Here is a 24,341-nt window from a genome sequence, read left to right as displayed (position 1 = left end):
CTAGATTCTGAGCTCTCAGAAGTTATGTCTCAGGGACCTTTGTCTCCCCAGCCACTTTCCACCGTCTGTGTGAGGCTCAGTAAGTGTTCAGCGTGTATTACGATTATTTTACAGATAAGATAGCTCATCTTTGCATTTGTTGCTCTGTATTGCCACTTCATTCTTATCCTATTTCACTTAAAAAATATTTTATTTATTTATTTGACAGAGATCATAAGTAAGCAGAGAGGCAGGCAGAGAGAGGGAAGCAGGCTCCCTGCTGAGCAGAGACCCCCCCCCCCCCCCCCCGATGTGGGGCTCCATCCCAGGACCCTGGGATCATGACTTGAGCCGAAGGCAGAAGCTTTAATCCACTGAGCCACCCAGGTGCCCCTCCTATTTCACTTTTGATGTGGAGGTTAGACATCCTGATGAAGGGAGACTTCTCAAACATATGCCATCATGAAGGCTGAGGTTCTTCTCAGGGAATCTGCTGTTGCTTCAGATTTTCCAGTAGCTTCAGAACCAGAGGCACAGACTTCTGGGCCTCCTAGAGGGAGGCCATAGGGCTACTAACCTCATAGGGCTACTCACATTGTATAACAATAGGCAAAAGTCTTTCAGAGACATGTGAAGAAGACAAGTGAAGGAAACACGAGGTATTCCAGCCCATGTTTGCTAAAGAAAGAACTATGAGAAAGGGAAGAATGACAGAAGGAAGAAAAAACTAGACTAGTTTTCTTATTTGGCTTTTAAACTAAACTGAAATGAGACTTTACCAAAAGGAGTTGACAGAGTAATAGAATCATAAGAGAGGGAAAAAGAACCAGCTTTTATTGAGCATTTATGGTGCATTTACTGAATGAGACATTTGTTTATACTATTTCACTTTAATGCAAGTGGGAAGCATCCCACCAGGGCAGAAACTATCATCCAAATTTTATACTTGAGAAACATAAGGCTCAGAGAAGTTAGAACATTTCCCCAGGTCACACAGGTTTAAACTGGGGGTTGAAGGGAGGCTCCTATCAAACCTGACTTAAACTCAGGTCATGTGACTCTATCTCCCCTGCTTTCCCCCTGCATCAGTGAGAAGCCTGGTTTCCCCACAGGACTTTTCAGAAGAGTCACACCCATTTGGAAACATCTATTCCGAATAATTTTGTTTTTAAAAATCAGTCTCCTTATTTCATAATCATAGCTTATAGATATCATACAAGACCATGCTTATTCATCCCAGAATCCCAAGAAATTATCACCATGCCTGTCTCCACAGGAGTTACTACTCAGTACATAGTCATTGATCAGGCTCCTTGCCTCTCTGTGGCCAGTCACCCCAGCATGCCCACTTTTCTGAGGCTTTTGATCTTTTCCTCTCTTCTCTGTCCTGGTGTTTCCATTTCCCTTAGGGTGGGCACTTCACGTGATCTTCAGCCAGATCCCCACAGCCAGTCTACTGGTATATTGGGACTCTCTCTCAGGGTCTTTGTCCTGTGTAAATCCTGTGTCTGTGGGGGAGAGTGTTTGCATATCAATAAACGCTCTCTTTTACCCGTGTCTTTTGTTCCTGGATCTAGTACTATTCATGGGTGCCTAGCACCTGCCAATGGAGGTGGGCTGGACCCTGTGGCTCCTTTAGGATATAGCCCTTCCTGAAGGCCCAGCATTTCCATGGTGGGATTATGGGGGTGGCTTGGTCCTGGTGTTTGGTCTGGTCACCGGGAAGGGAAGTCCTGAAGCAGACATCTGCTTCCTTGTTGGGTCCAGTCCTCCATTGTCATCTTCAAGGGGGGGAGGTGTTAGTCCATAATTCGTTATATTGAGCCACTTCTGCAGCCCAGAAGATCTAGCACAGCTGGAGGGGCAGGTCCCAGGTTCCAGATGTGCTCACCCCATATCTGAGGGTCCCACTCCTTCCTAATCAGGGCCCTGACCTTAGTCACAGCAGGGTAGAAAATGATACTTTCACTAGATCTCTGCTACCCTTTTAATTAAGTCCAGGTGTGGTCCTCAGATTTTCTGCTTTCCAGCTGTGGGAGAGGAGAATCTCTTGATATGCTGCCAAGGAGGCCCTCCCCTCTGACTTTCATAGTTTGTCTTAGTGATTAATCACTTCCAGCCTCTCATTGACTTTCTCCAATACATCAATCACACTCAGTTGTGCCATCGCTTCCATAGTTTTAATGATGACTACTTTCCCCCAAAGCTCTCAAACATCTTCCAAAGCACCAGCCTGTGCTATCCTCTTACTGTGATCCCACCCTGACTCACTAAGAGCAGAAGTCTTCCCCAATTTCAGGGCTTCAGCATGCCAGGTGCTCTCAGCTCTCTCCCCGTCCCCATGATGGGATCCAAAATCCCATAGAGAGCCATACTACTACCAACAGTCTCAGGTTGGGTGCTCTGGAAAACAGACTCTGAGGGAGGGATTTTTATGCAAACAGTTTAGAAGTGAGTGCTTTTGGGAGCATCACCCATGATGGAGTAAGCAAAATAGGATTGGGTGGGATAGAACTAGTTAGAAGGGACAAGGGGGGTTTGGGCTGGTACTCCAGATGGGATGGCCTTCTAAGTTGTCACAAATTGAGGGAAGGTGGCCAGGATCTTGAACCATCCACATCAATCCTTTATTGAATTTGGGCTGCCAGAAAGCAGGCTTGCCTTCGCAAGAGGAGGCACCCTTCAAGTAGGCAACTCGGAGAGGAAGTCAGCTGTGAACTGTCAGCAGCTAATACTCCTGGCACCTGGAGAAATAGCCTTAAGGAGGCATCTGGACAGTATGCCCCAGTATCCACTACTCTGAATGAATGAATGAATGAATGAATGCTCTGTTTCTCTTTCTAACTACCTTGAAAATCCTTGAAAAAGAGGCTCTTCTGTTCTGTGGCCTTTGCAAGACCTGGCGGTGCTGGCTGCCCACTGTTATACTGTGTATCTGGTACCTTAGTGCCAGAAAGAATGTTCCTTGAAAATGCCTGTCTAATACAATCTACTTATTTTCTGGGTAAGAAAACTGAGGTCCAAAATGTTTAAACAGCTTGCCTATGGGTCCACAGGAAATTTGCAACTGAGCTGAGGCATCATAAGTATTATTTCAGTTTTAGAAACAGAGGCTTACCCACACCAGAATTACCTTGGTCATATGAAAGAAGTCTGATGGTGCAGAGTTGGTTACAGGCTCCATAGTTATCAGGGGCTCCCATGTGAGCATATGGCTTCCATCCTCAAGGTCACCTCAAGATCCAACATGGCTTCTGGAGTTCCATGTAGTACACCTGGTTCTAGCTTAATAGCAGGAGAAATCAGGGAAACAAAGGGTGTGTGCACTTTCCCTTACCAGGAGCCTCCTCTGAAACCCCACTTGCCCCTTCTAACTATATGTCATTGGCTAGAACCTTCTTCAGCCATAAGGGAGCCTGGGAAATATGTTTATTCTTAACAGCAGTTTACCCAGTCGAGAGTAGGGGTTCCACATGCCACCATAAAGGGGGAGATGGATATTTGGTGGGTAACTTACAATCTTTACCTCATTGGTTCTGGGACTATATAAAAAAAAAATTATACCTAGATCAGTCCCTAACTAGATGTAGAACTAGTTAAAAGTTATTTAACATCTGAAAATAATGCTGTACTATATGTTGGTTAATTGAATTTAAATTTAGAAAAAAAAAGATACTTTCTGCACATACACACACACAAATATGTTACTTAACATCTAGACCTTTAGTTTCTCTGTGTGTAAAATAGACAACCAACCCCCAATTTCACAGATATGTTGTAAAATAACATGTGGAAAGTGCCTAGCACAATGTCAAGTATGTAAATTGGCAGAACGTCTATCCCTCTTTCTCCCAAATGACCAGATAACTTGGTTATCATGTAATGGGATTATACCCCATTACCTTATTCAAAACCCTCTCAAAGAATAGTTCTCATCTTGCTCTTGGAGCATAATTCGGTTGAGACATATGTCCAGCATCCCACCAATTTGTTGGGTATAATGGAGAAGAAAAGAAACGTCTGTCATGATGCTTTCAACAGGCTTCTCCATGAATTCAGCTGGTGGCAGACAGACATGAAACCAAAACAACTCCCAGAGCATTTCTGGAATAAAAACCTTTCTTCTCCATTTCCTCTTACTCAGGAGACCAGATCCAGGCTCTAATTATTGCCACACACACTCCCTGGGCAGCTCCCCCCGATGTAACACAGCTACCGCCTGCTGTACACAGGCCTCTCTGCCCCTTCGGGCGGCTCACCACCTCACACAGTTTCTGTTCATTGAGTCAGACCCTGTGGGAAGAGCAGGGATATGAGGCTCATAAGGTAAGATCCTTGGTTTTGAAGGACACCAGTCCAAGGAGACCGAAACATAAATAAACCATTTCGCTCGTATTAATTAAGTGCTCAGTAGAAGGAGCTGGGGATGCAGAGGAACACTTAACCCAGCTTGGGGTGGGAGTTCACTGAGGACTTCTCAGAGGTGGTGATGTTTGAACTTCATCTTAAAGGATGAGTAGGTGTCTCTTTAGGTCAAGAAGAGGGGAGGATCCCCAGGAAAGAGAACTGCAAGAACAAAGGCTTGGTGAAATAATAGAACTTGGAGGGGACTGAAAACTGCAAATGGTTTGGTGACAGCTGGGTTGTAAAGGAGACTGAAACCTCATTTATTGGAAGGGCCACAGGGTCTGACATTCAACGTTTCAATGGTCTGCCTCACCTCCCCTCTGTCAATGACTACACTAGGATGGCAAGCAGTGAAATCCCACCCTCAGTACCAGCATTCAAGCAGTGGTGGGCAGTGAGGATAGAGAAGACTGAATTGGGTGTAATTATTCTGTAATTAGTAATAACTAGAGTCACTTCCACTTCTAGGGTACTGTGATGAAGGATGCTCCCAGAGCATGTTTCTTATAGATGTGTTTGCTGGGAAACATCTGGCCTTAAGTTTCTTTGTGTTTTCTTGGCAGTCCCTGACTCTCTTTAAATAGAAAACACACGATTAAAAACAATGAGCCATTTGGAACACCTTCACTATACTGAACAGCCACTTTCACACACCATCTCCTTCAAGCCCCACAAGTTACTGTGAATAAAAATGATTAGCCTATTTTTTATAACAGGTGCAGAAACAGGCCCAGAGAGGTTAAATTTATTAAGTTCATGCTTAAGTTTACACAGTTAGTAAGTGACGGAAAGGGAAGTTGACTCTAAGACCACCTGACTCTGAAGTCTGTGCAAACTCATCTACCTTCCTTAATGTCTTGAGTTCGTTGGATAGAACTTTGTTTTACTCTCTTCTTTCCTTCTTCTTCTCGGTTTTATTTTATTTTATTTTTTTTATTTATTTATTTTTTTTATTTGACAGAGAGATCACAAGCAGTCAGAGAGGCAGGCAGAGAAAGAGGAGGAAGCAGGCTCCCCGAGAGAGCAGAGAGCCCGATGCGGGGCTCGATCCCAGGACTCCGAGATCATGACCTGAGCCGAAGGCAGCGGCTTAACCCACTGAGCCACCCAGGCGCCCCTTCTTCTCGGTTTTAAATCCCTGCTCTTTTGGGAACCTTCCCTCCAATCTGACTTTGAAGTTGGGATACAGGCCCGTTACAGTAGTCCCTTCATCCATGCTTTGTCTTTCCATGGATTCAGTTACCCACCATCAGCCATGGTAAGGAAGCAGGTAATTCTCCTTCCAGTTGTACCATCAGAAGGTCAGTAATGGCCTAATGCTAAGTTCTGGTGCCTACATCATTCATGTCACTTCATCTCATTATTTGGAAGAGAGAGAGGCCATAGTCACATAATTTTTATTACAGTATATTATAATTGTTTTATTTTATTATTGTTGTTAATCTCTTACTGAGCCTAATTTATAAATTAAACTTTATCCTATGTATGTATGGGAAAAATATAGTAAATATAAGGTTTGGTACCATCTACAGTTTCAGACATCCACTGGGGACTTGGGACATATCCCCCTGCAGATAAGTAGAGACTTCTGGATTCCCCAAAAGAGACATCTGAACATGCTGAGGTCAGTTTCTCCTATGGAGAATGGGCCTTTGTTTAATGATTCATTCTTCCAGAAGTACTTGTCACAGGTGGTTTGTAGTATCCCAGCAGGGACCCCAGTCTACTGGAAACCAACCCCCAGTGTTTTTACGAGGGATGTCATCGTGAATCAGAGTGGGGCAGTAGGTTGCTCATGGTCACTCAGGGAGTGAGAAGAATTGAATGTTATTTCATGAGAATGCTGTCTTTGGAGTCCCTATTTCTCTTTCCCTTATGTTTTTTTTTGGCTTCAGAAAGAGATGCAGCAAGCCAGGCATGAGCCTAGACATGCAGACCTGTAGTAGGAGTTGCTAGTTGAAAGACTGGTGTAGAAACTTTCAAGAGTGTAGAAGAGGTTTGTTGGGTTTCTGCGGACTTGGGATCATGAGACTAGACTATTCTCAGTAGGAATGCCCTAGATTAAAGGAATGGTTAGGACTATAAGGGTGCTGCAGAGAATTCTGTGTCTCTAGGAAGGAAGAGAGCTTCCAGACCATTGAGTGCAATCTTCTAATTTGACAAATAAGGAATAGAGGCTCAGAGAGGAAGAGTGATTTGTCCAAGGTCAAGAAACAAGTGAAGGGCAGAGCCAGGTTTTGCACCTGGTCCTCATGAACCAGGATAACCGTGGGTCACGAATCAGAGCACCAGACACATGAAGGTTCAGCCTCTGACTCTGCCACTTGCAATAGTAGAAAGCATAGCTGTGTGTTTTTAGCAAGTTACTTAACATCTCTGAACATTGACCTCCTTGTCTATAAAATGAGGTCACTGGTCTATACTCAGCGTTGTCGTGAAAATTAAATGTGACTGTAACATAGGAGACGTGTCTGGCACACAGTCGCTCATTCTCAGGCCAGCTTCCCACCCCCCACCCCCGCCTGTGAAGTCTTGGTAATATTATGTTGAGGCAGGGCAGAGAGGGAGTTGTCACGGTTGTGTTAAATATAAAGGTGTCAAAGGAAGTCAGTATGTGAAGATGCTTGGTGTGCTGGGGGCGAACAGAACAGTGTGGTATGTCTGAAGCCCAGAGGCTAACAGAATAATACCTACCCCAGGAGGAGACAACAAGGGCCAGACCTGGGGGTGTTTTATTGTTACTTGTCCTGCAAAGTAGCTTACATTTCCTCTTGTCAGTGAAAGGAAATCACTAAAGGTTTTTAACCGAGGAGAATACTACCACATATTGCTTATGTGGGTAACGTGTAAGTGCTCACAAAAGAATAGAAAACATTAAAACCAGAACAGTGGCCCCATCTGGGGAGTAAGAGAAGAGATTGGAGACAGGCTCACAAAGGGCCACATCTTTCCTTCCTGCTTTAAAAAAACAAAAACAAAAACCTGAATCAGACATGGTCGAATGGTAAGATGTGAAGAGCAGAATGGAAGAAACAGGACTGTTCATTATATTATAATTATATAATAATATATATCATTACATTATCCTTTATACTTTCCTGTGTGGTGAATATCTTAGCATTTCTCTAAATGTAATGCAGGGGTACTCAGGATCTTATGGAAGTACAAAAGCCTTGGCAAAAGGGGAAGAAGGTTCTGTCTTGGAGGGTTTCCTGCAGATGATGCTAAAAATTCTTAAACACTTGCCACAGGCCAGGCAATGTTGTAAAGTAGTGACTTCTAGAAGTCACTTAATTATTTACACAGCCACCTTACAAGGTACATACAACTAACCTCATTCACAAAGGATGAAATTGAAACCCAGAGAGGTTAAATAACTCGCTCTAGGTCAGGAAGCTAGTAAAGGGGGAGCTGGGGTAGAAACCAGGCCGTCTGAACCCAAATTCTGAGCTGGCCACTGTGAGAACAGCCCCGTGCCCTTCTGAGCGGTGTGATGAATTGATGCAATCCTAATTTCAAGTCATTTCTCTGTGTGGGTGTGGGAGACTGTTTACACTTGGGTGAGGCTAGGGGCAGAGAGACATAGCAGGGTATTACTGTCTAAGACTCTTTTCTTACTGAAAATTTATATATATGTAAAGACCTTATTTATTTATTTTAGAAGAGGGTGAGAGGGAGAGAGAGAGAGCAAGCAGGGGAAAAATGGAGGGAGAGAAAATTTCCAGCAGACCCATGTTGGGTATAGAGCCCGACGTGGGGCTTGATCCCAGGACCCTGGGATCATGACCTGAGCTGAAGGCAGACGCTTAATCTACTAAGCCACCCTGGTGCCCCTTACCTTATATATTTTTAATACAAATCTTTTTTTTTTTTTATAAATTCTTTAATAAATACCTGCTTTTGCCATTCGTGGCTCATCTTTTCCCTTTATTTATGGTGGCTTTTGTTATATGGAAGTTTTTAATTTTCTCTCAAAAACAGGACCTTGATTAGTGGTAAGAGCGAGGGAGGAGAAAAATTTAAGAGACGTCATGAAGGTGGCAGAAGTGGCAGGATTTGGAGCAGTTTTCTACCTCCTCGTCACTTGCAGTGCAGGCTGGCTAACCCGCGGGGACACTTAATTTTCTTGTTCTGTGCCTGTCCAAATTGCCCCCAAGGCCGACTCACACTCAGCTTGGCATCTCCCACAGCACCTGGCTGAGGGCCTTCTGGGCTGGGGCGCCTGCCATCTAGAAGACAAGGACAGTCACGGTTTGGGAAACGATCCTCACTACCAGGGTTGGACAGTGGAGTGAAGTTTTCATAAAGCTAAGTTTATTCAGTTGAATAAACTTCATCGTATGTGTGTGCTTTCCAAAGGGTATGTGGTTATATTTTCTTCCTATGCAAGAATAGTGACATTATGGCAAATTAATTGCTTTCCAGTGTTCTTTGTTTTGCCAAATAAAAAGTTGGCAACACTCTTTTGGTGCCTCAAAGTTATTTTTATATATTTTTTTTTGCTTAGCTAAATTTTTAAAATATCTGAGAACAATTGTCATAGAGAAGAGCGCCTAGGCTTTTAAGTCTCAAAAACATGTGTTTTTAGTTCTGTCACATCTAATAGCGCTGGAAGTCACCAAACTTTGATGAACTAGGTTTCTTCATTAATGTGGGATAATTAAACTCACCTTAGGGGGATTGTGAGGATTAAATAAGATAATATCTGTAGGGATTTAGTTCCATGTATGGCTCATTTCAGGTTTAATGTTGCTGCCCTCTCTCTTCCTGGATGTCAAGGAATGGACTTTATTTGTATTTCCTGACAATTATCTAGTTTAGACCACGATCAGAGTAGGTCCTCAAAAATTAACTGTTAAAAGCCACAGTAAGATACCACATCACATGGGTACTATTAAAACAAAACCCCAAACCCAAAACAGAAAATAACAAGTGTTGGCAAAAATGTAGAAAGATTGACACCTTTGTGCACTGTCAGTGGGAATGCAAAATGGCATAGTCACTATGGAAAATGATATACTGGCTCCTCAAAAAATGAAACATGAAATTATCACACAATTCATCAACTCCACTCCTGGGTATATACCCAGCAATGGTATATACAGCAGAAATGAAAGCAGAGACGCCAGCAGACATTTGTACCCCCCTCTTGTATCAGCAATATTCATAATAGCCTAAGGTAGAGGCAAGCCCAGTGCCCATTAACAGATGAATGGATGAACAAGATAGAGCATATACATGCATGGACTCTTATCCAGCCTTAAAAAGGAAGGAAATTCTGACACAGGCTACAACATGGATAAACCTAGAGGACATGATACCAAGCAAAATAAGACAGCCACAGAAGGGCAAATATTGTACAATTCCATGTAGAGCAGTCAGATTCGCAGAGGCAGAGAGTAGAATGGCGGTTCCGGGGCCTGAGGGGAGTGGGACTGAGGAGTCCATGTTTCATGGGCATAGAGTTTCAGTTTTGCGAGGTGAGAACAGTTCTGGAGATAGATAGCAGAGATGACTGTGCAACAGGGTTAATGTATTTAATGCCACTTATCGCCGTGCTTTGAAATGGTGAAGACGGAAAGTCGTGCATGTCTTTCCTACCGTAATTAAAAATAAAAATTTTAAAATTGATAAATGCTAGAGCCAATAAATGAACACAGAGAGGAACTGAGCTGGGAGGATGTCTGAAGCAAGAGCCTTTTCAGCGAGAAAAGAGCAAGTGGGTTCAGTTTGTGGAGCCGCGGCTAAGGGGCTGGCAGCAGGAGGCTGCGAGAGGGGCAGAGTAGGGGGATGAGGGGTGGGAGTAGGGAGCACGTGGGTTAAGGGGCAGCCAGGAAGCAGATCACGTGGGCTTGGTAGGACCTCGAATTTTATTTGCCCTGAATATGATGGGAAGCACTGGCAGGGAGCACAGATGTGTGAATGGAAGGAAGGAGGAGGTCATGGAAGCCCCAAAGAGGGTCAGGGCTGTTGTGCGTCTTTTGTAGAGCTTCAACATCCCTCCTCCCCAAGCCTGCACCTGCTCCTGGGACCCAGCAACCTGGGGAAGATGGAGGCGGACTCCGGGGGCTCATGGGAGTCTCTGATCCCATGCCTCTACCTTGAACACCCTAATGGTGAAATTTGCCTGGACAGGGGGATGCCAGTGTCTTACCCAGAGACAAGTGGGGCTCTGACAGGACAGCAGATCGTTGCTCTTGGTTTTTAATGTGGGAGGAGGAAGCGGGAAGGGTGGAGGAGCTAGTTCTTTTATCACACAATTAGAAGAGAAAGGGACTGGCTGCTCAGGGCAGGGACCCACCCAAACTAGGCCTACAGGGGAGTTGCCCTGCTGGGTGGCCCAGTTCTGCTCTGGAGGGGCTTGAATTTTCTGGATCTGACTTCATTAGCTCTTCATATTCTTGAGAAAAGGCCTATGGTCTGCTTCACACGGAAGTCCAAACCAGATGGCAGAAACTCACTTCGAGGCCTCGTATCATTCACGTATTCCCTCCGTTCATTCCTGCACGTGCCGGTCATTTATAGAGCGCCTACTGTGTGGACCAGGCCCTGGGAATACACACGTAGACCCTATAGTTGAATTGCTGAAAGAATCCACGTGGGAACCAGACCAATAAACCTTGAATTATATTATAGCATGTTAAGTACTACGATATAGTGATAATAAAAAATAAAAATAAATTGATTAATACTAAGTGTTTACTCTATGCCAGGCAGGCAGTCTTCCGAGTTGCACACAGGGACTCATATAATCCTTAGGAAAACCCTGTGAGGTGCTAACATCGCCCCATTTTACAGATGGTGATACTGAGGCACAGAGAAGTTTAGGGGCAAGGGCGGGCGCAGTGCAGCAAGAACGTGTTGCAGCCAGAAATAGCACGCAGGGCAGGCTGGGTCCAGAGCCTCTGTGTTAACGCTACGCTGCCCCGGTAGAACTTAGTGGGAAGTGGGTCAGGCACATTGCCTGAAGGAGGTGGTGCCTGCCTGAGTGAGGGAGCATGACAAGAAGTCAGTAAAGCTGAGAAGACCGGGGAATTGGTGAGCACTTTCACCCATCAATAGTTTCAAATGGAACTGCAAGTGCAAAACCAAGAGGCGTGACGGGACCCGGGCTTTTCAGAAGGTTCAAATAGGGGAAGGATGGGGGATAAGCCGATAGAGGGGGCCTGGTTACAGGATCCCAGGGGCAGAGGGAGGGGGCTCATTTCTTTAAACAGTGGGGAACCATGTAGAGTTTTGAGGCCTGAAGTGATGGGATGGCAGTCACCACTTGAGGGTTTTTGCAAGAGTTTTGTTTATGGTTTGGGTTGAGTAATACTAGCCAATATGTAAATCACAAGGAATTCCGCTCTCTGACCAGACTGTGATTCACCATCTGCACCCTCGTTCCACTGATATTTATTCTCTGGTCTGCACTGTACCCTGGGAGGCTGCCCCTTGTGATTGCATCAGGGGATGGGCTGCTTTGCCTCTGTCTTCCAGGTGAGCTCAGCCAGTGACAGGCATCGCAAGAGATCAGAGGGTAAGGGGAGAAGAGACTGGGATATTTCCCCCTAGCTCCCTCCCTGCTTCTGTGCTCTGGTCTGTCAAAGACCATGTACCTCTAAATCTACAGCTCCTGCCAGTGGCCCCTCTCCTCCAGCTCTACCTCTAACGGGGCTCCAGCAACACCTGGCCTTCCTCTTTTGCCTTCAGATACCGCGTAGTGATAGCTCCCAACAACGGCAGGTCTCTGGGTGCCTTGGTATCCCTTATTGGGTCCCTTAGTCCCACTCCATCCCTATAAATCACCCCTTTGTGACATCCTCCCCACAGGACCAGTAGAATGACCCTTCTTTTTCTTATGGACAATTAGTCATCCTGAGAATGTGATATCAATGAGCATTTATTAAACACCAGCTGTATGCTTAAGACTCTACATGCAGTCTATTGCACTCCATTTTCACCACGGCCCATAAGTTCTGGATCCATTTTTGACGTGAGGAAGCCAAGGTAGGCTCACTCACGTTAAGTCCCTCACCCAGAATCACCCTGCAGTCAAGGACAAAGTCAGAACTCAATCCCAGGTCTCTGGGCTCCAGAATTAATCCCTTTCTACTGCTCCATGTCACTGAGTAAATTCTTACAAATGCTTAATTTGCCCAACTCTGGAAAGTCAGTAAAGGCCACAATAGAAAAATCTCTAGGGGAACTGGGGATGGGGTTTTCTGTGGAGGGATGTGTGTCTGATGAGGAGCGGGGTGGCTCTTTGAGTAAAAGTTCCAGAATGTTGCCATTCCTGTGTTGACAGAAACACAATAGTGGATCATTACCCAGAATATCTCTCACTTCATGATGTGTGGTTCCTCTGTGGAGGGGAACGTAGCCCTTAATTAGTTCAAAAGGAGAGGAAACTCATCCCTCCAAGACCCACAGCAGAAAGCATAAGGGTTTATTTATAGAGAAGAATTTTATTATTTTTTAAAATCACTTGTGGGCTCCTGCACCAAAGCTGAGGAAAAGGCACATATTCATGGCCAGTGGTCAAGGGAAACCACCCTGTTTTCTTGGCAGTGCTGTGGCTGAAACAGCTCTTCCCAAAAGCAATACGTGGGGGAAGGAAAGGCAAAACCAATGGGAGGTTTTTAAATGCTGTGGTTTGCTTTTTAATATTGTGTGTGTACGTGTGTGTGTGTGTGTGTGTGTGTATGGAAAAGGCAGTGGGGGATTCTACAACTGGCCAAAAATGTTGTGCCCCTTGGACTGAGAATTCCTGGAGCTGCCCTCCCATGACTCATGCCTTCTCCTACCTCCTACCGCCCCAGGCGTCCTGTCCAGGCCCATCTGTGAAGGATCATAACAATAACCCAGCGATGATAATATTCCACTTTAGAGTTCAGTTGCTCTTTCTGTTTCACAAACCTCTTTCATATTGGAACAAAAATGGCTGCCTTTATCCTAAATGCCTGGCTCCTTGCCCTCATGATTTTATTTCATCCTAATAATGCTTCAGAAACATAGTTCTTATCTACCTTCAACTCATGAAGAGTCTGAGGCTCAGAAGATAAAATACCATGCCCCAAATCACACGGCCAGGAAGGAACCAAGCTGAGATCTAGAGCCAGGCTCATGCAGAGTTGGTGGTATGGCCTTCAGGATGGCTCTGGACAGTCCCGTCAATGTCCCATTTTCCAGATGAGGAAGCCAAAGTAGAGAGAAGTGGAGGAGATGTGACAGATCACTTGGTAGTTGGAGATGAACCTGGACTGCAGCTCACCTCAGGGTGCCTCCTAGGCGGTGTCCATCCACAGGCCCATGGCTGCCTCTCATGGATGGTACCAGCTAGTCAGAGGGACAGCCAATCACAAAGCTTCTGTTTTAGACCCAAACAAGTGCCCTTATTGGCTCAGATATATCCATAACTCTTCCTTGTGATACCATCAGTCCTTTTGGAGGGTCTCAGACCCTCCAAAACGCTAAGGGATAGATGGTGGTTGAATGTGACCTAAGAACCCATCTTCAAGGACGGATCTGAATTTAACCCACCTTCTACCCTAAGCAGACTCAGAGCTGGAGAAACGGCTCTTGCCTGGAACTCTTCACAAAGTCTTGCCCTGTGTACTTGGAACCCTGAACTCTGCTTCACTGTCACTCACTAGCTGTGTGTCCTCAGGCAAGTTATTGAACTTCTCTGAGTCTCACTTTCCTTAGAACACTAATTGAGGTTTCCACAGTCAACGGTTCATTTCTTCTAAAAATCTGATCTGCTGTGAGGAGACCCAGGAGAGCCTTCCATGCCAACAGAGACACAGGACAGGACTGGTGCTGAAGAGCAAAATGGATGTTAAACTTCCAAGCCCTCCCACCAAGGCAGTTTCTTCCAAATTTTGACAATTCTAAGCCATTACAAAGAATAGTGCATATGTTTAGAGTTAGACAATTTTTCTCTTCTTTCACAGAATTTCAGGGAGGATGGGTCGATGCCAGCCAATTTATCTGGCAAGCCCTTACGATATAAAGTTTATGGTCCAGGAGAGGGAAGCCGTGGACTGAGATCTTATAAAGCACTTCAACCCAAACACCAGTGTTCTTTCCAAAAGATGCTGCTGCCATTTTAGGAGTTCTCTCATCTGCAGATAGGAAGAGTAAGCATCAACTCGTACTATTTCTCTGAAGATAATAAAAGTTAAGGAGTATGAAAATGTCTTGTACTCTAAAGCAGCATGTTTCTGAGAAGTTCTCATTCATCTCAGATAGAGTCATACCAGTGGTGCTGAAGAAGCACACTGTGATGGTCCTGTGGGGAAGTCTTGCTTGAAAACATAATTGTGCCTTGTTTTCCATCAGTATACTGACATTACTTAGAAATTATAATTCATGGGGCACCTGGGTGGCTCAGTGGTTTAAGCCTCTGCCTTCAGCTCAGGTCGTGATCCCAGTGTCCTGGGATGGAGCCCCACATCGGGCTCTCTGCTCCACAGGGAGCCTGCTTCCCCCTCTTTCTCTGCCTGCCTCTCTGCCTACTTGTGATCTCTGTCAAATAAATAAAGTCTTTAAAAAAAAAAAAGAAATTACAATTCACGTTGAAGGCAGAAGATATCTGATTTTGTTTTTCCAAAAGGATGTCTGAATGTTGAAAGATACTGTTTTACCAGAACTCTCAAACTCATGTGCCTCTAGACATCTGGAGATTAATGCTTCAAAGTGATGAGCTTTTGTCCTTTCTAATGTCAGCTGATTTTGCCTGGCATGAATGAAAATACACCCCCTTCACCAAGCTAATGGAATTTTTTTTTTTCCATTTAGCTACAGGGATCTGCTTCAGATTTTCTTTAAACCTTTGTTGAGCCCTCCCAAAACCGCATCTGCAAGCCTGAGATGGGCTGTGGGCCACTAGTGTACCACCCCTGTCGGCCTAGGTGTTCATGTGTCTGTGTGTTCACGTGGTGGTCTCTGTTCCTCTGCTTTTTGCAAGATTGGATCTTGGCTCTACCATCTATCAGCTGAGAAAAGGACCTAATCTTTCTGGTCAAATCTCAGTTTCTTCATTTGTAAGCATATCATACCTACCACCCCAGGTGAGGCAAGGAGTAATGAGATGGCCGGTATAAAAGGCTTAGCTCGCAGAAGATGCTCAAGTAAGATAACTCCCTTCTTTTTTCAAAAATCTTAGCTACTGTGTAAAACTCATTGCAGGCTGTGGCCCTTCCAGAAGGGCTTTCATGACCTCTTCTGCTCACAGGACTCTTTTCCCTTAATTGCTGTTGCCCTTCAGGACTTGGCATTTTAGTGGACAGTCTTTGGTATTACCAGATCATTTTTTATACGTATACAACACCCTCAATTAGGTCATCAGCTCCCCAAAGGTACTTTTCTCCTTTTCATGAACTTAATTCCCTATACTTGACTCTCAACCCGGCATTGCCTCGTGTCAAACTTTCTCAGAACTGCATAAGGAAAGGAGCGTCAGGGACTGGATACTCTAACGGGGCAACCGGCACACAAAATGGAACAACTGGAAAGAAACAGGTGAGTAGAGTATTCATGGTCACCAAGGAGATAAGGCAACAAAAGTGGATGACCAAACTCAAACCTATTTGTGATACTGGAAAAATAATGCAACGTGCAATTTTCAAGGTGGAAGGCAATCATGGGGAGCTGAGAAATATCTCCTGAAGACATCAGGTCCTCATCCCCACTATTACCTCACATGGGGAAAAGAGGTAATTAAGTGAAGAATCTTGAGTTGGGGAGAATATCCTGGATGATCCAGATGGACCCTAAATGCAATCACAGACATCCTGGTAAGAGGGAAGCAGAAGGAGCTTTGATATCAGGTGAAAGGAAGGAAAGGAAGGTAACGTGTGGTTGGGAACAGAGAAGGGGATTTGACTACAACGAAGAGAAGAGCACATGTGTAGCAAGAAGAGTGAAGCAGAATCAGAGGCCATGCTGCTGGCTGCCAAGATGGAGGAAGGGGCCACAAGCCAAGGGATACAGGAATGCAGTTGTAGACACAGAGAGGGAAAGGAAATGGATTCTCTCCTAGAGCCTCTGTGGGAATGTGGCCCTGCCAACAACTGAATTTCAGCTTAGAGATACTGATTTCCAACTTCTGGCCCAGAGAACTATAAGAGAATGTGGTGTTTTAAGCCACCAGGTTTATATTAATTGTTAGAGCAGCAATAGGAAATGAATGTAACAAAGTGAGGGAAAGAAGTAGCTGAAATGAAATAAGGATGAGTAGTGGATCCGGTGTGGGTGCTTGAAAGAGCCCTTCAGAAAATACCAGAGACCCCAGTGCTCGTCCTGATGACTCCATCATCTGGCTGCTTCAGCTCTGGCAAATCACTCCCCCTTTGAACTAGGATCTCCTTGTCTGGAAAATGGGATAATAACCTACCTGTCATTTAGAGATGCTCCTAAGGGGCAGCTGCTATTATCTTAGTGTTAAAGAATGACAGAGTCTCATGGCAAGGTACTTGGGGTGGGGTGCCAGCTCTGCTTTGGTGGAAGACAAGCACTGGACTGATGTAACCTACAGAAGTCCACGAGAACCACCATCCCCCCTTACTCATATCACAGGGGGAGAAAGGGGTCAGAAGGGATAGTTTAATTAGTTTGGTGTTTTGTTCTCATACTTTCATTTGGGCCTTTGGTTTTTGGCCATACCAAATGTTTAGCTTGAGAAGAAGAGGGAACTAGGGTGTTTTGATTTATTTTCCCCTTTCTTTTTGAAAGTCGAACAACCCTGTGACTTCATTTCAGAAATCTTAGCCTTTGGGCTCTGGCCATACCAAAACCAATTAAGATGGCACCCAACATAGCCCAAAATTATACATTGTTAGTCATTTTAAGTTAAAAAAAAAAAAAAAAAACTCCCAATAGGTGATATTCTGCCGAGTCCACCAAGACCCTGAGCTTCTACATTGGAACCAGTGTTGGATCACTGCTAGAGCCTAGTTGACACCCTGAGATTATTCTGCCACTTACTGGGTTGGTGACCTTAGGGAAGCTCCTGGCCTTCTCACTAACTCAGTTAGCCCGGATGCAAAATGGGGATACCACCCCCCTCAGACGGGTAGTTGAAATAACATATGTAAAGTGCTTAGCCTGGGCATAGTAAATGCTCAATGGTTGGCAATTTCTTAGCAATATTATTATTTGTTACTACTGCTACCCGGCTCTTAATGAAGCTAATTAACTTTAGCAAAATTTGATCTCTTGTATTTTTCAGTCAGTTTGTTATTGCTCCTACCAGCAGAACCAGTGTTGTGGGAGTAGTAGAGCTTAGTGGTTAAGAGAAATGAAGTTAGAGGCAGACAGAAGTTTGCATCCTGTTCGCACTGATGGCTGTGTGACCTTGGGCCAGTCACACGAACTCTCTGAACTTCAGTGTTGTCATCCGTAAGATGATATTTATGATAATGGTATTTATCTCCTTGGTGTGTTACCAGGATTATGTAAGACAATGTATTCACAGGGTTTAGCAGAGCTAGCGAGCCTAGAGTAGGCACTCAATCCCTGTTGAATGAATTCAATTCCCCTTTCATTTCCATCTAAAAAGAGAGAGAAAAACATCTGAAGGTCTAGGCAATGAATGTCATTGGGCTCTTAGCGGCAGGTGAAAACTGTCACTTCACTCCTGGTGTTTGTGTCCCTGTAAAAAGGCCTCGGGTTCTCCCTTACTCTCCTTACCCTCGGTGTCATTTCTAGGAGATTGACTTAACAGGAAACAGGACGCTTCCCTCCCAGAAACCTGAGGCTTAGCCTGGAGAAAAATCCCTCAGCCGGGGAGGCTGTTCAGTTGTGACCTTTCACAGGCAAATTTACCTCAGGCCCGGGCGGGAAGAGGCCCCAGAGCGCCCCTTCCCGAGTGAGCCCCCCGCGGTGGGAATTTCCTCCCGCCTCCCTGGTTCGGCCCTGGCTGCGCCTGACTGAGCCGCTGGTGGTTTCTGTCACTGCTGAAAGGGCTGTGGAAAGTTTAGCTTGAGAGGAAGAGGGAACTAGGGTGGTTTTTTTTTTTTCCTTTCTTTTTGAAAGTCAAGCAACCCTGCGACTTTGGTTCAGAAACCTTAACCCAAACCAAATGCTTTGCTGCTGGGGTGGGGGCATGCTGACATCGTGAAGACAGTGACACTGGGCAGGAGCCAGATCTCCTCAGAAATCACACGGTACAGGTTCACACGCCACCAGGGACTGCTGGAATGTTGCTTTGTTTTGGACTCTGGATTTATAGTCGGGCCCCTCCTTCCCCCCACCCACCCACCCCAACTTGATTTATTATTCTGCAGACCCGTGGCTCCCCTCCAACTTTATTTCTTTCTTCAGAAGTAAACAAGGATTTTACAACTCCATAACCTCCCCAAAGTTTGTTTGTTCTTCCCTCTGTACAGTGAGGGCCATGTTTGTTCCCTGGGAAAGTCTCTTCTCTAATTATTTTCACATTTCAACAGCTTTTGTTTCTTCTTCTTTCCCTGAGGTTTGTAAAAATGCTGATGGCGGATTTGCTGCAGGCTAAATTGTACCGTAAACATTTTCTCCTCGGCACCGGGGAGCCTCGGTGACTGGGGGCCCTGTGGCCTTTTGTTACTGTGTAGAAGGAAATTAGAAACTCCTGAAGCGCTCCTTCCCATGGCGGAAGGAAAAATATGTAAATTGGTAAAAGGAGGAAATTCGACCGATCTTGTACAAGGAGGCTTTGACAACACAGTGTGCCAAGTCTCAGCTGAGAGAAAGGCTGCCTTGAGGACCAACTTTTCATTTTAAGTTGGAAACTTTCTGCCTCCAGACCCAGATGGAAATTTGGTGCACTTTACAGAAATAGGATTTAGAAAATCAAACGCTAATATATCTTAGCAAAATCTTGGATCATGAGACAGGTGATGGCTTGCTTTAACCAAGAACCGTGACCCCAACCTTGATGTTTATGTGTTCAGTTTGAAGACTAAAGAAACTAACAGTGGCAATCCTTGGTTCTGGGTGAAGTTGGGGCTCAAAAGGATAGTGCTTTGTTTGTTTCCCTCCTTCCTTATATGGCCCTATGTGTCTTGCTGGTTTCTGTACCGCCTCCCCATGCATCCAACCCCAGAGAGCCTTACAGACTGTAAGGGTTCCAGAATCTCAGATTCACCCATCCCGTCAGTGGTTGTGTGAAATTCCAGGCCTGACCCTGAGCAACTCTCCTAGTGGATCCCTCAAACCCAACTGTCTAAAATGGAATGGCAATCTTACCCTCAGTTTGCACTCTCCTCAAATTCCCCACCTCTGTGTAGGGCATCATTATCTACTGTGGCCACCAGCAGGGAGCCTGGAGTCATCCCACCTTCCCTGTCTCTCTTACCTGATCAGGCCTTGAATGTTGTCCATTCTAGCTGCCCCCTGGCTCTTGAATAGGATCACTTCTCTCCTTCCCTAAAGATATTTGCCTCATTCAGGCTTTTATTGCTTCTCACCTAGACCACTGCTGTAGTCTCCTTAGTGGTCTCTATTCCGGTCTGAACACATATGTCCCTCAAAAATCATATGTTGAAGTCTTAATGTCCAATGTGATGGGATTAGGAGGTGGGGCCTTTGGGAGGTGGTTGGGTCATGAAGATGGAACTACCATGAATGGGACTCGTGCCCTTACAAAAGAGGCCCCAGAGAGCTCCCTAGTCCCCTCCTACCACGTGAGTAGCAGTGAGAAAACCAGTCTGCCACCCAAAAGAGGGCCTTCCCCAGAACCCAACCATGCTGGCACCTTAATCATGAACTTCCAACCTTTAAAACTGTGAAAGATAAATTTCTGTTATTTGTAAGCAATCCATTCTACCAGTAACAGCAGTTCAACTGGACTAAGGCAGTCTCTATGCAAATCTGATTCCCTCACCCCCATTAAAGGGATCACCCGCCAAGCTGTAAGAGTGCTCTGACCTCAGGATGGACATCACCTTGACCCTTTCACTCCATTGCCCAATCAGGCTGTTCTAGGGCCCCCAGCCCTTAATGCCTTTGCAAGCTAGCTCCAGCCTCCTCCCCAGGCTTGTCCTGCTGCTCAAGATCCACATCCACCCACCCACCACGTGGCTGGTTAGTCTCCAGATACACCCCACGCTCTTCCATGCTCCTCCTTACCTTGGCGTGCTCTTGTCATCATAGGCTACACACTATGTCCTCTTCAGAGTCCTCCTTTCAGAAAAAAGGGGAAACCAGCTCAGATCCCATCTAACTTCAGGGTTCCCACATTGTCTAGAACCACCTGCAGCCGTTCACCTCAACCATCTTGGATTCTTCAGCACTAGATTCCAAGCCTGGCCTTGCTATCTCCCTTAAAACATGGAGAATTGAACTGGGGACCACATCCTGCCTTCCTCAGCTTACCTGGTTTCTGTCATTCATGAGGAAGTCCCAGTGTGCCTCAAGGATGATCTCACTGCAGTTTGTTGGCCCATGTTTATCCAGGAATAGGGCAGCAGAGAGGCTGTGAGGCTGAGGCAAGTGACCCCTCTGCTAAGACTTGAATGAGACAGGGAAGTTTCCAGGATCTGAGAGGACAAAACCACACAGCTTTATTCATTCATTTAAGTCACTTTAAAGACAATCTACTATATGCCAGAGAGTGGAGCTCGGTGTTCAGGTTACAAAGATGAATTCAATGGTGTCCTTGTCTTAGAAAAGTTCTGGACTCAGTCTGGGCAGTTCCCTTCGGGGGCCTTCCCAGCACCAGTTCCAGCCTGAGGACCAGGAAATCAGGGTGTATGTACAGGATAGATAGGCCTGGGCTTGGGGATAGGAAAGAGAGAGTTAAAAGGTCAGTCCTGGGAGGACCTGAGTCTTGCCATTCTCTGAGGCCCTTACTATCTCTGGCTATCAGTTCCCTTTTCTACGAAGTAGGGATCCCCAACCTTGCTTGTTTACAATACACAGGTTGTGAGCACCTGCTATGTGGAGCCCTAGGTCAAGGTTTGGTATGCAAATACACACCGAGTACAGTGTCTATCATCCTAAAGGTGGCCAATAAATATTGGTTGGATAAGTAGAATAAATGAAAGGTTTCTGCTCTCAGCCTTATCAAGAAAGGCCAAAGAGCACCTGCTGTAGTTTACCTGTGTCACAACCGGGCACATATAACCACAGCTGACAGAACCAGCATGAGCTGAGGTGGCCTGTAGGACAGATGGTTTGCTTTCCCTCTTCTCTGGACAGAGAGTGGTTTCTCTTCAGGGATGCTTGGGAGGAGGGGAGCTCAGAGCAGCCCTTGGGTAGTCAGACCACAGACTCTTGACCCCTCCCTCCAGGCTCCTTTGGGTATATTGGTGCTTCTGTGGAGGGTCTCTTTCTATCTTGGCTTCCTTCTTCCTGAGCACTACAGGGAGGCACACAAGGATAGTACATCCTAGAGGCAAGAACCTTGCTTAGGATTCTCTGCAGATGCAAAGGAAATCTCTGGAATAGGAGACAATTCGCTCCTTTCTTTGTTTCTAGACTTTTCACCACATCATTGTCCCTCTGGGTCCTCATGTGCTTCTGACTGTCTTTTTCTTGCTCTCATGATCTCTTCTCTCCACCCACCCCTACTCTGATTAGAAGTGTTCATCTCACATTTCCTCTTTCTCTTCTCTCTCTCTCTCTCTTTTTTTTTTTTTTTTTTTGTTCAAAATGAAACAACTTTGGAACTGATTGAAGTTGCTTTTAACCTGAAAGTTCTATGATCATACAGCCCTTGAGGGCAGAGATCCACATCTGTTCACTGTAATGCATGTACTTCTCACATAGCAACTACATTCAGTTGTAATGCCCAAATATTGTTAATCAAACAAATGGAGAAGACACATTTTCTTTGGAAGGCTGGGACAGGGCCAGGAAACCCTGAGAATTAAAGTTATGGTTTTCTTCTGGCTTCATCTGTGCTTTAAGGGGAAGGTCAGAAAAACCTAGCTTGAGATTTTTAGACTCTCTTGCCCAGCTTCCCATGAGAAGTGAAAAATATGACAGATTCTGACCAGAAGCATCTCCTGGGAATAAAGAGGCTGTGTCTAGAGGCACATCTCTAGGTTTTATCTCTCAGAAGCATGAGGACTTAGGGAACAGAAAGCCCCAAGGAAGCCTGGTGCTATAGGAGCATGGAGTGTGGGGGTCCCTGTCCTCAAGGAGTTGACAGTTACTTCACAAGGATCTTAACTGCAGTAGGGGTCCCCATCCCTGTCCCATCCAGGATGGCTGGCTGAACATACACAGGTCACCTGCAGCCTTGGCCGCATCTTCTTTGTAAAGTGAAGGATGTGAGTTAGGTGATCCCTAAGGGTTCTGTGGTTCTTAGCTTCATGAAATGAGGTAGAGGATAGGCTGGCAATTTGAGCAAGATTCCATGTTAGAAGCTATTACTCTCACAGTAAAGATGGGAAACATTGATTTGACTGATCTGCTCATTGCTGGAAGCACTGAATGTGTCTCTGATCTGTATGCTGATTCATGCAGGTCCTTCTAGAAGGCCTTTCTGGCCCAGGCAGGATGCTACCTTCTCTATGAATAGAGCTTGCAGGTCTCTGAGGCTTAAGTGTCCATATGGAAAATAAAGCAAATATTTCACAACTTGAATTGTCAGGAAAATAATACCTGATTATCGAGGACATCTATATTTCCCCTTGGGCCATCCCCCCACCTCCAACACATACATGCACACATATGAAATCAGGCAGTGTATGCCCCTGAACTACACACAAAGAGAGCCACCCATGTGAACACCCAATCTACACACATGGGTCAAACAGACACATGCCTTAGACATGTATAGAGATGCTATCTGTTCCACACATATAAAAACCCACCTGCATATTCAGATATTTTATGTTTGCCCTTGGACTAGCATACACAGTATGGTTGGCAGAATGGTGACCCCCTAAAGATCCCTAGAACCTATGAGTACGCACTGTTACATGGCAAAGGGAATTAAGGTTGCAAATAGAAAAAAAATTGCCAATTAGCCAACTTTAAGATAGGAATGCTAGCGTAGACTGTACAGGTGGGCTCAAAAAAGCACAAGGTTCCTTAAAGAGATGAAGGAGTCAGTGTCAGAATAATGCGATGTGAGAAAGACCCCACCAGCTGTTGATAGCTTTGAAGGTGAAGGACGGGGCTGTCTGTCAAGGAATGTGGGCAACTTTCTAACTGGAAAAGGCCAACAGCAGATTCTTCTTTAGAACCTCCAGAGAGGAATGCAGACTTCCCACACCTTGATTTTAGCCGGTGAAACCTGTGTCAACCTTCTGACCTCTAGAATCTGTAAGGTAATTAATTGGGTTGTGATAAGCCACTGAGTTTGGGGTAATCTGTCACAGCAGCAATAGGAAATGAGACAGACATAGGCCCACAGCCATGGAACCTATGGTCTCGTAGAGGAGACAGGTGCAGAACCAGAAGACAGAGTATTCTGCCAGAACACATAGTGAAAAGGCTGTAATAGGAACAGACCAGGTGGTGAGAAAATACACAGGAGAAACTCCAACCCACATTTGGGCATGAAGGGAAGGTTTCCTCATGTTAACTCTATGAGGGCAGGGACCAATGGGGGCCAAAGTCAGCAACACCTACCACTGTGCCTGCATGTACTGAGCCCAATAAATATAAGTTAGAGGGGGAGGGAGGAAGCAAGAGAGGGAAGAAAGACGAGAAAAAGTTCAGATTTAGGGCCTGATAGATAAATAAGATAGATAGAATAGACAGCAAGGGAACATGTTCCAGGCAGAAGGGACAGCATGGGTAAGATCTGAGGACTATTTAGAGAACTAAATAAAGTTTAGTTTGGCTGGGACACAGTGCCCCATGGGGAATGGGGAAAGATGAGTCGGGCAAGGTACAGATCATAAGGGGCCTTATCAGCTATAATTAGACATTTGGCCTGTGTCCTATATGCAATTGGCTAGTTCATTCTCTCTCTCTCTCTCTCTGTTTTTCTTTTTCTTTTCTTTCTTTCTTTTTTTTTTTTGGTCTCTCCC

General features: G+C 45.3%; 1 long non-coding RNA gene across 2 annotated transcripts in view; it reads right to left on the bottom strand.

Moving 5' to 3' along the window:
• Nucleotides 1-18,674: 18,674 nt before the first annotated feature.
• The window catches only part of LOC125099299 (uncharacterized), a 31,521-nt gene continuing 25,854 nt past the window's right edge, over nucleotides 18,675-24,341 (bottom strand). Inside the window, exons 2-3 of one of the 2 annotated variants that reach the window (XR_007127090.1) lie at nucleotides 21,453-21,712; nucleotides 18,675-21,128 (exon numbers count right to left, since the gene is read on the bottom strand). This is a non-coding gene — a long non-coding RNA (uncharacterized LOC125099299). The remainder of the gene's footprint in view (nucleotides 21,129-21,452; nucleotides 21,713-24,341) is intronic. The other variant, XR_007127091.1, reaches the window with a different exon arrangement.

Source organism: Lutra lutra, chromosome 4 (assembly GCF_902655055.1).
Source record: "Lutra lutra chromosome 4, mLutLut1.2, whole genome shotgun sequence".
In the NCBI taxonomy this organism is placed as follows: Eukaryota; Metazoa; Chordata; class Mammalia; order Carnivora; family Mustelidae; genus Lutra; species Lutra lutra.
This window is presented reverse-complemented; position numbering and strand designations above follow the sequence as displayed.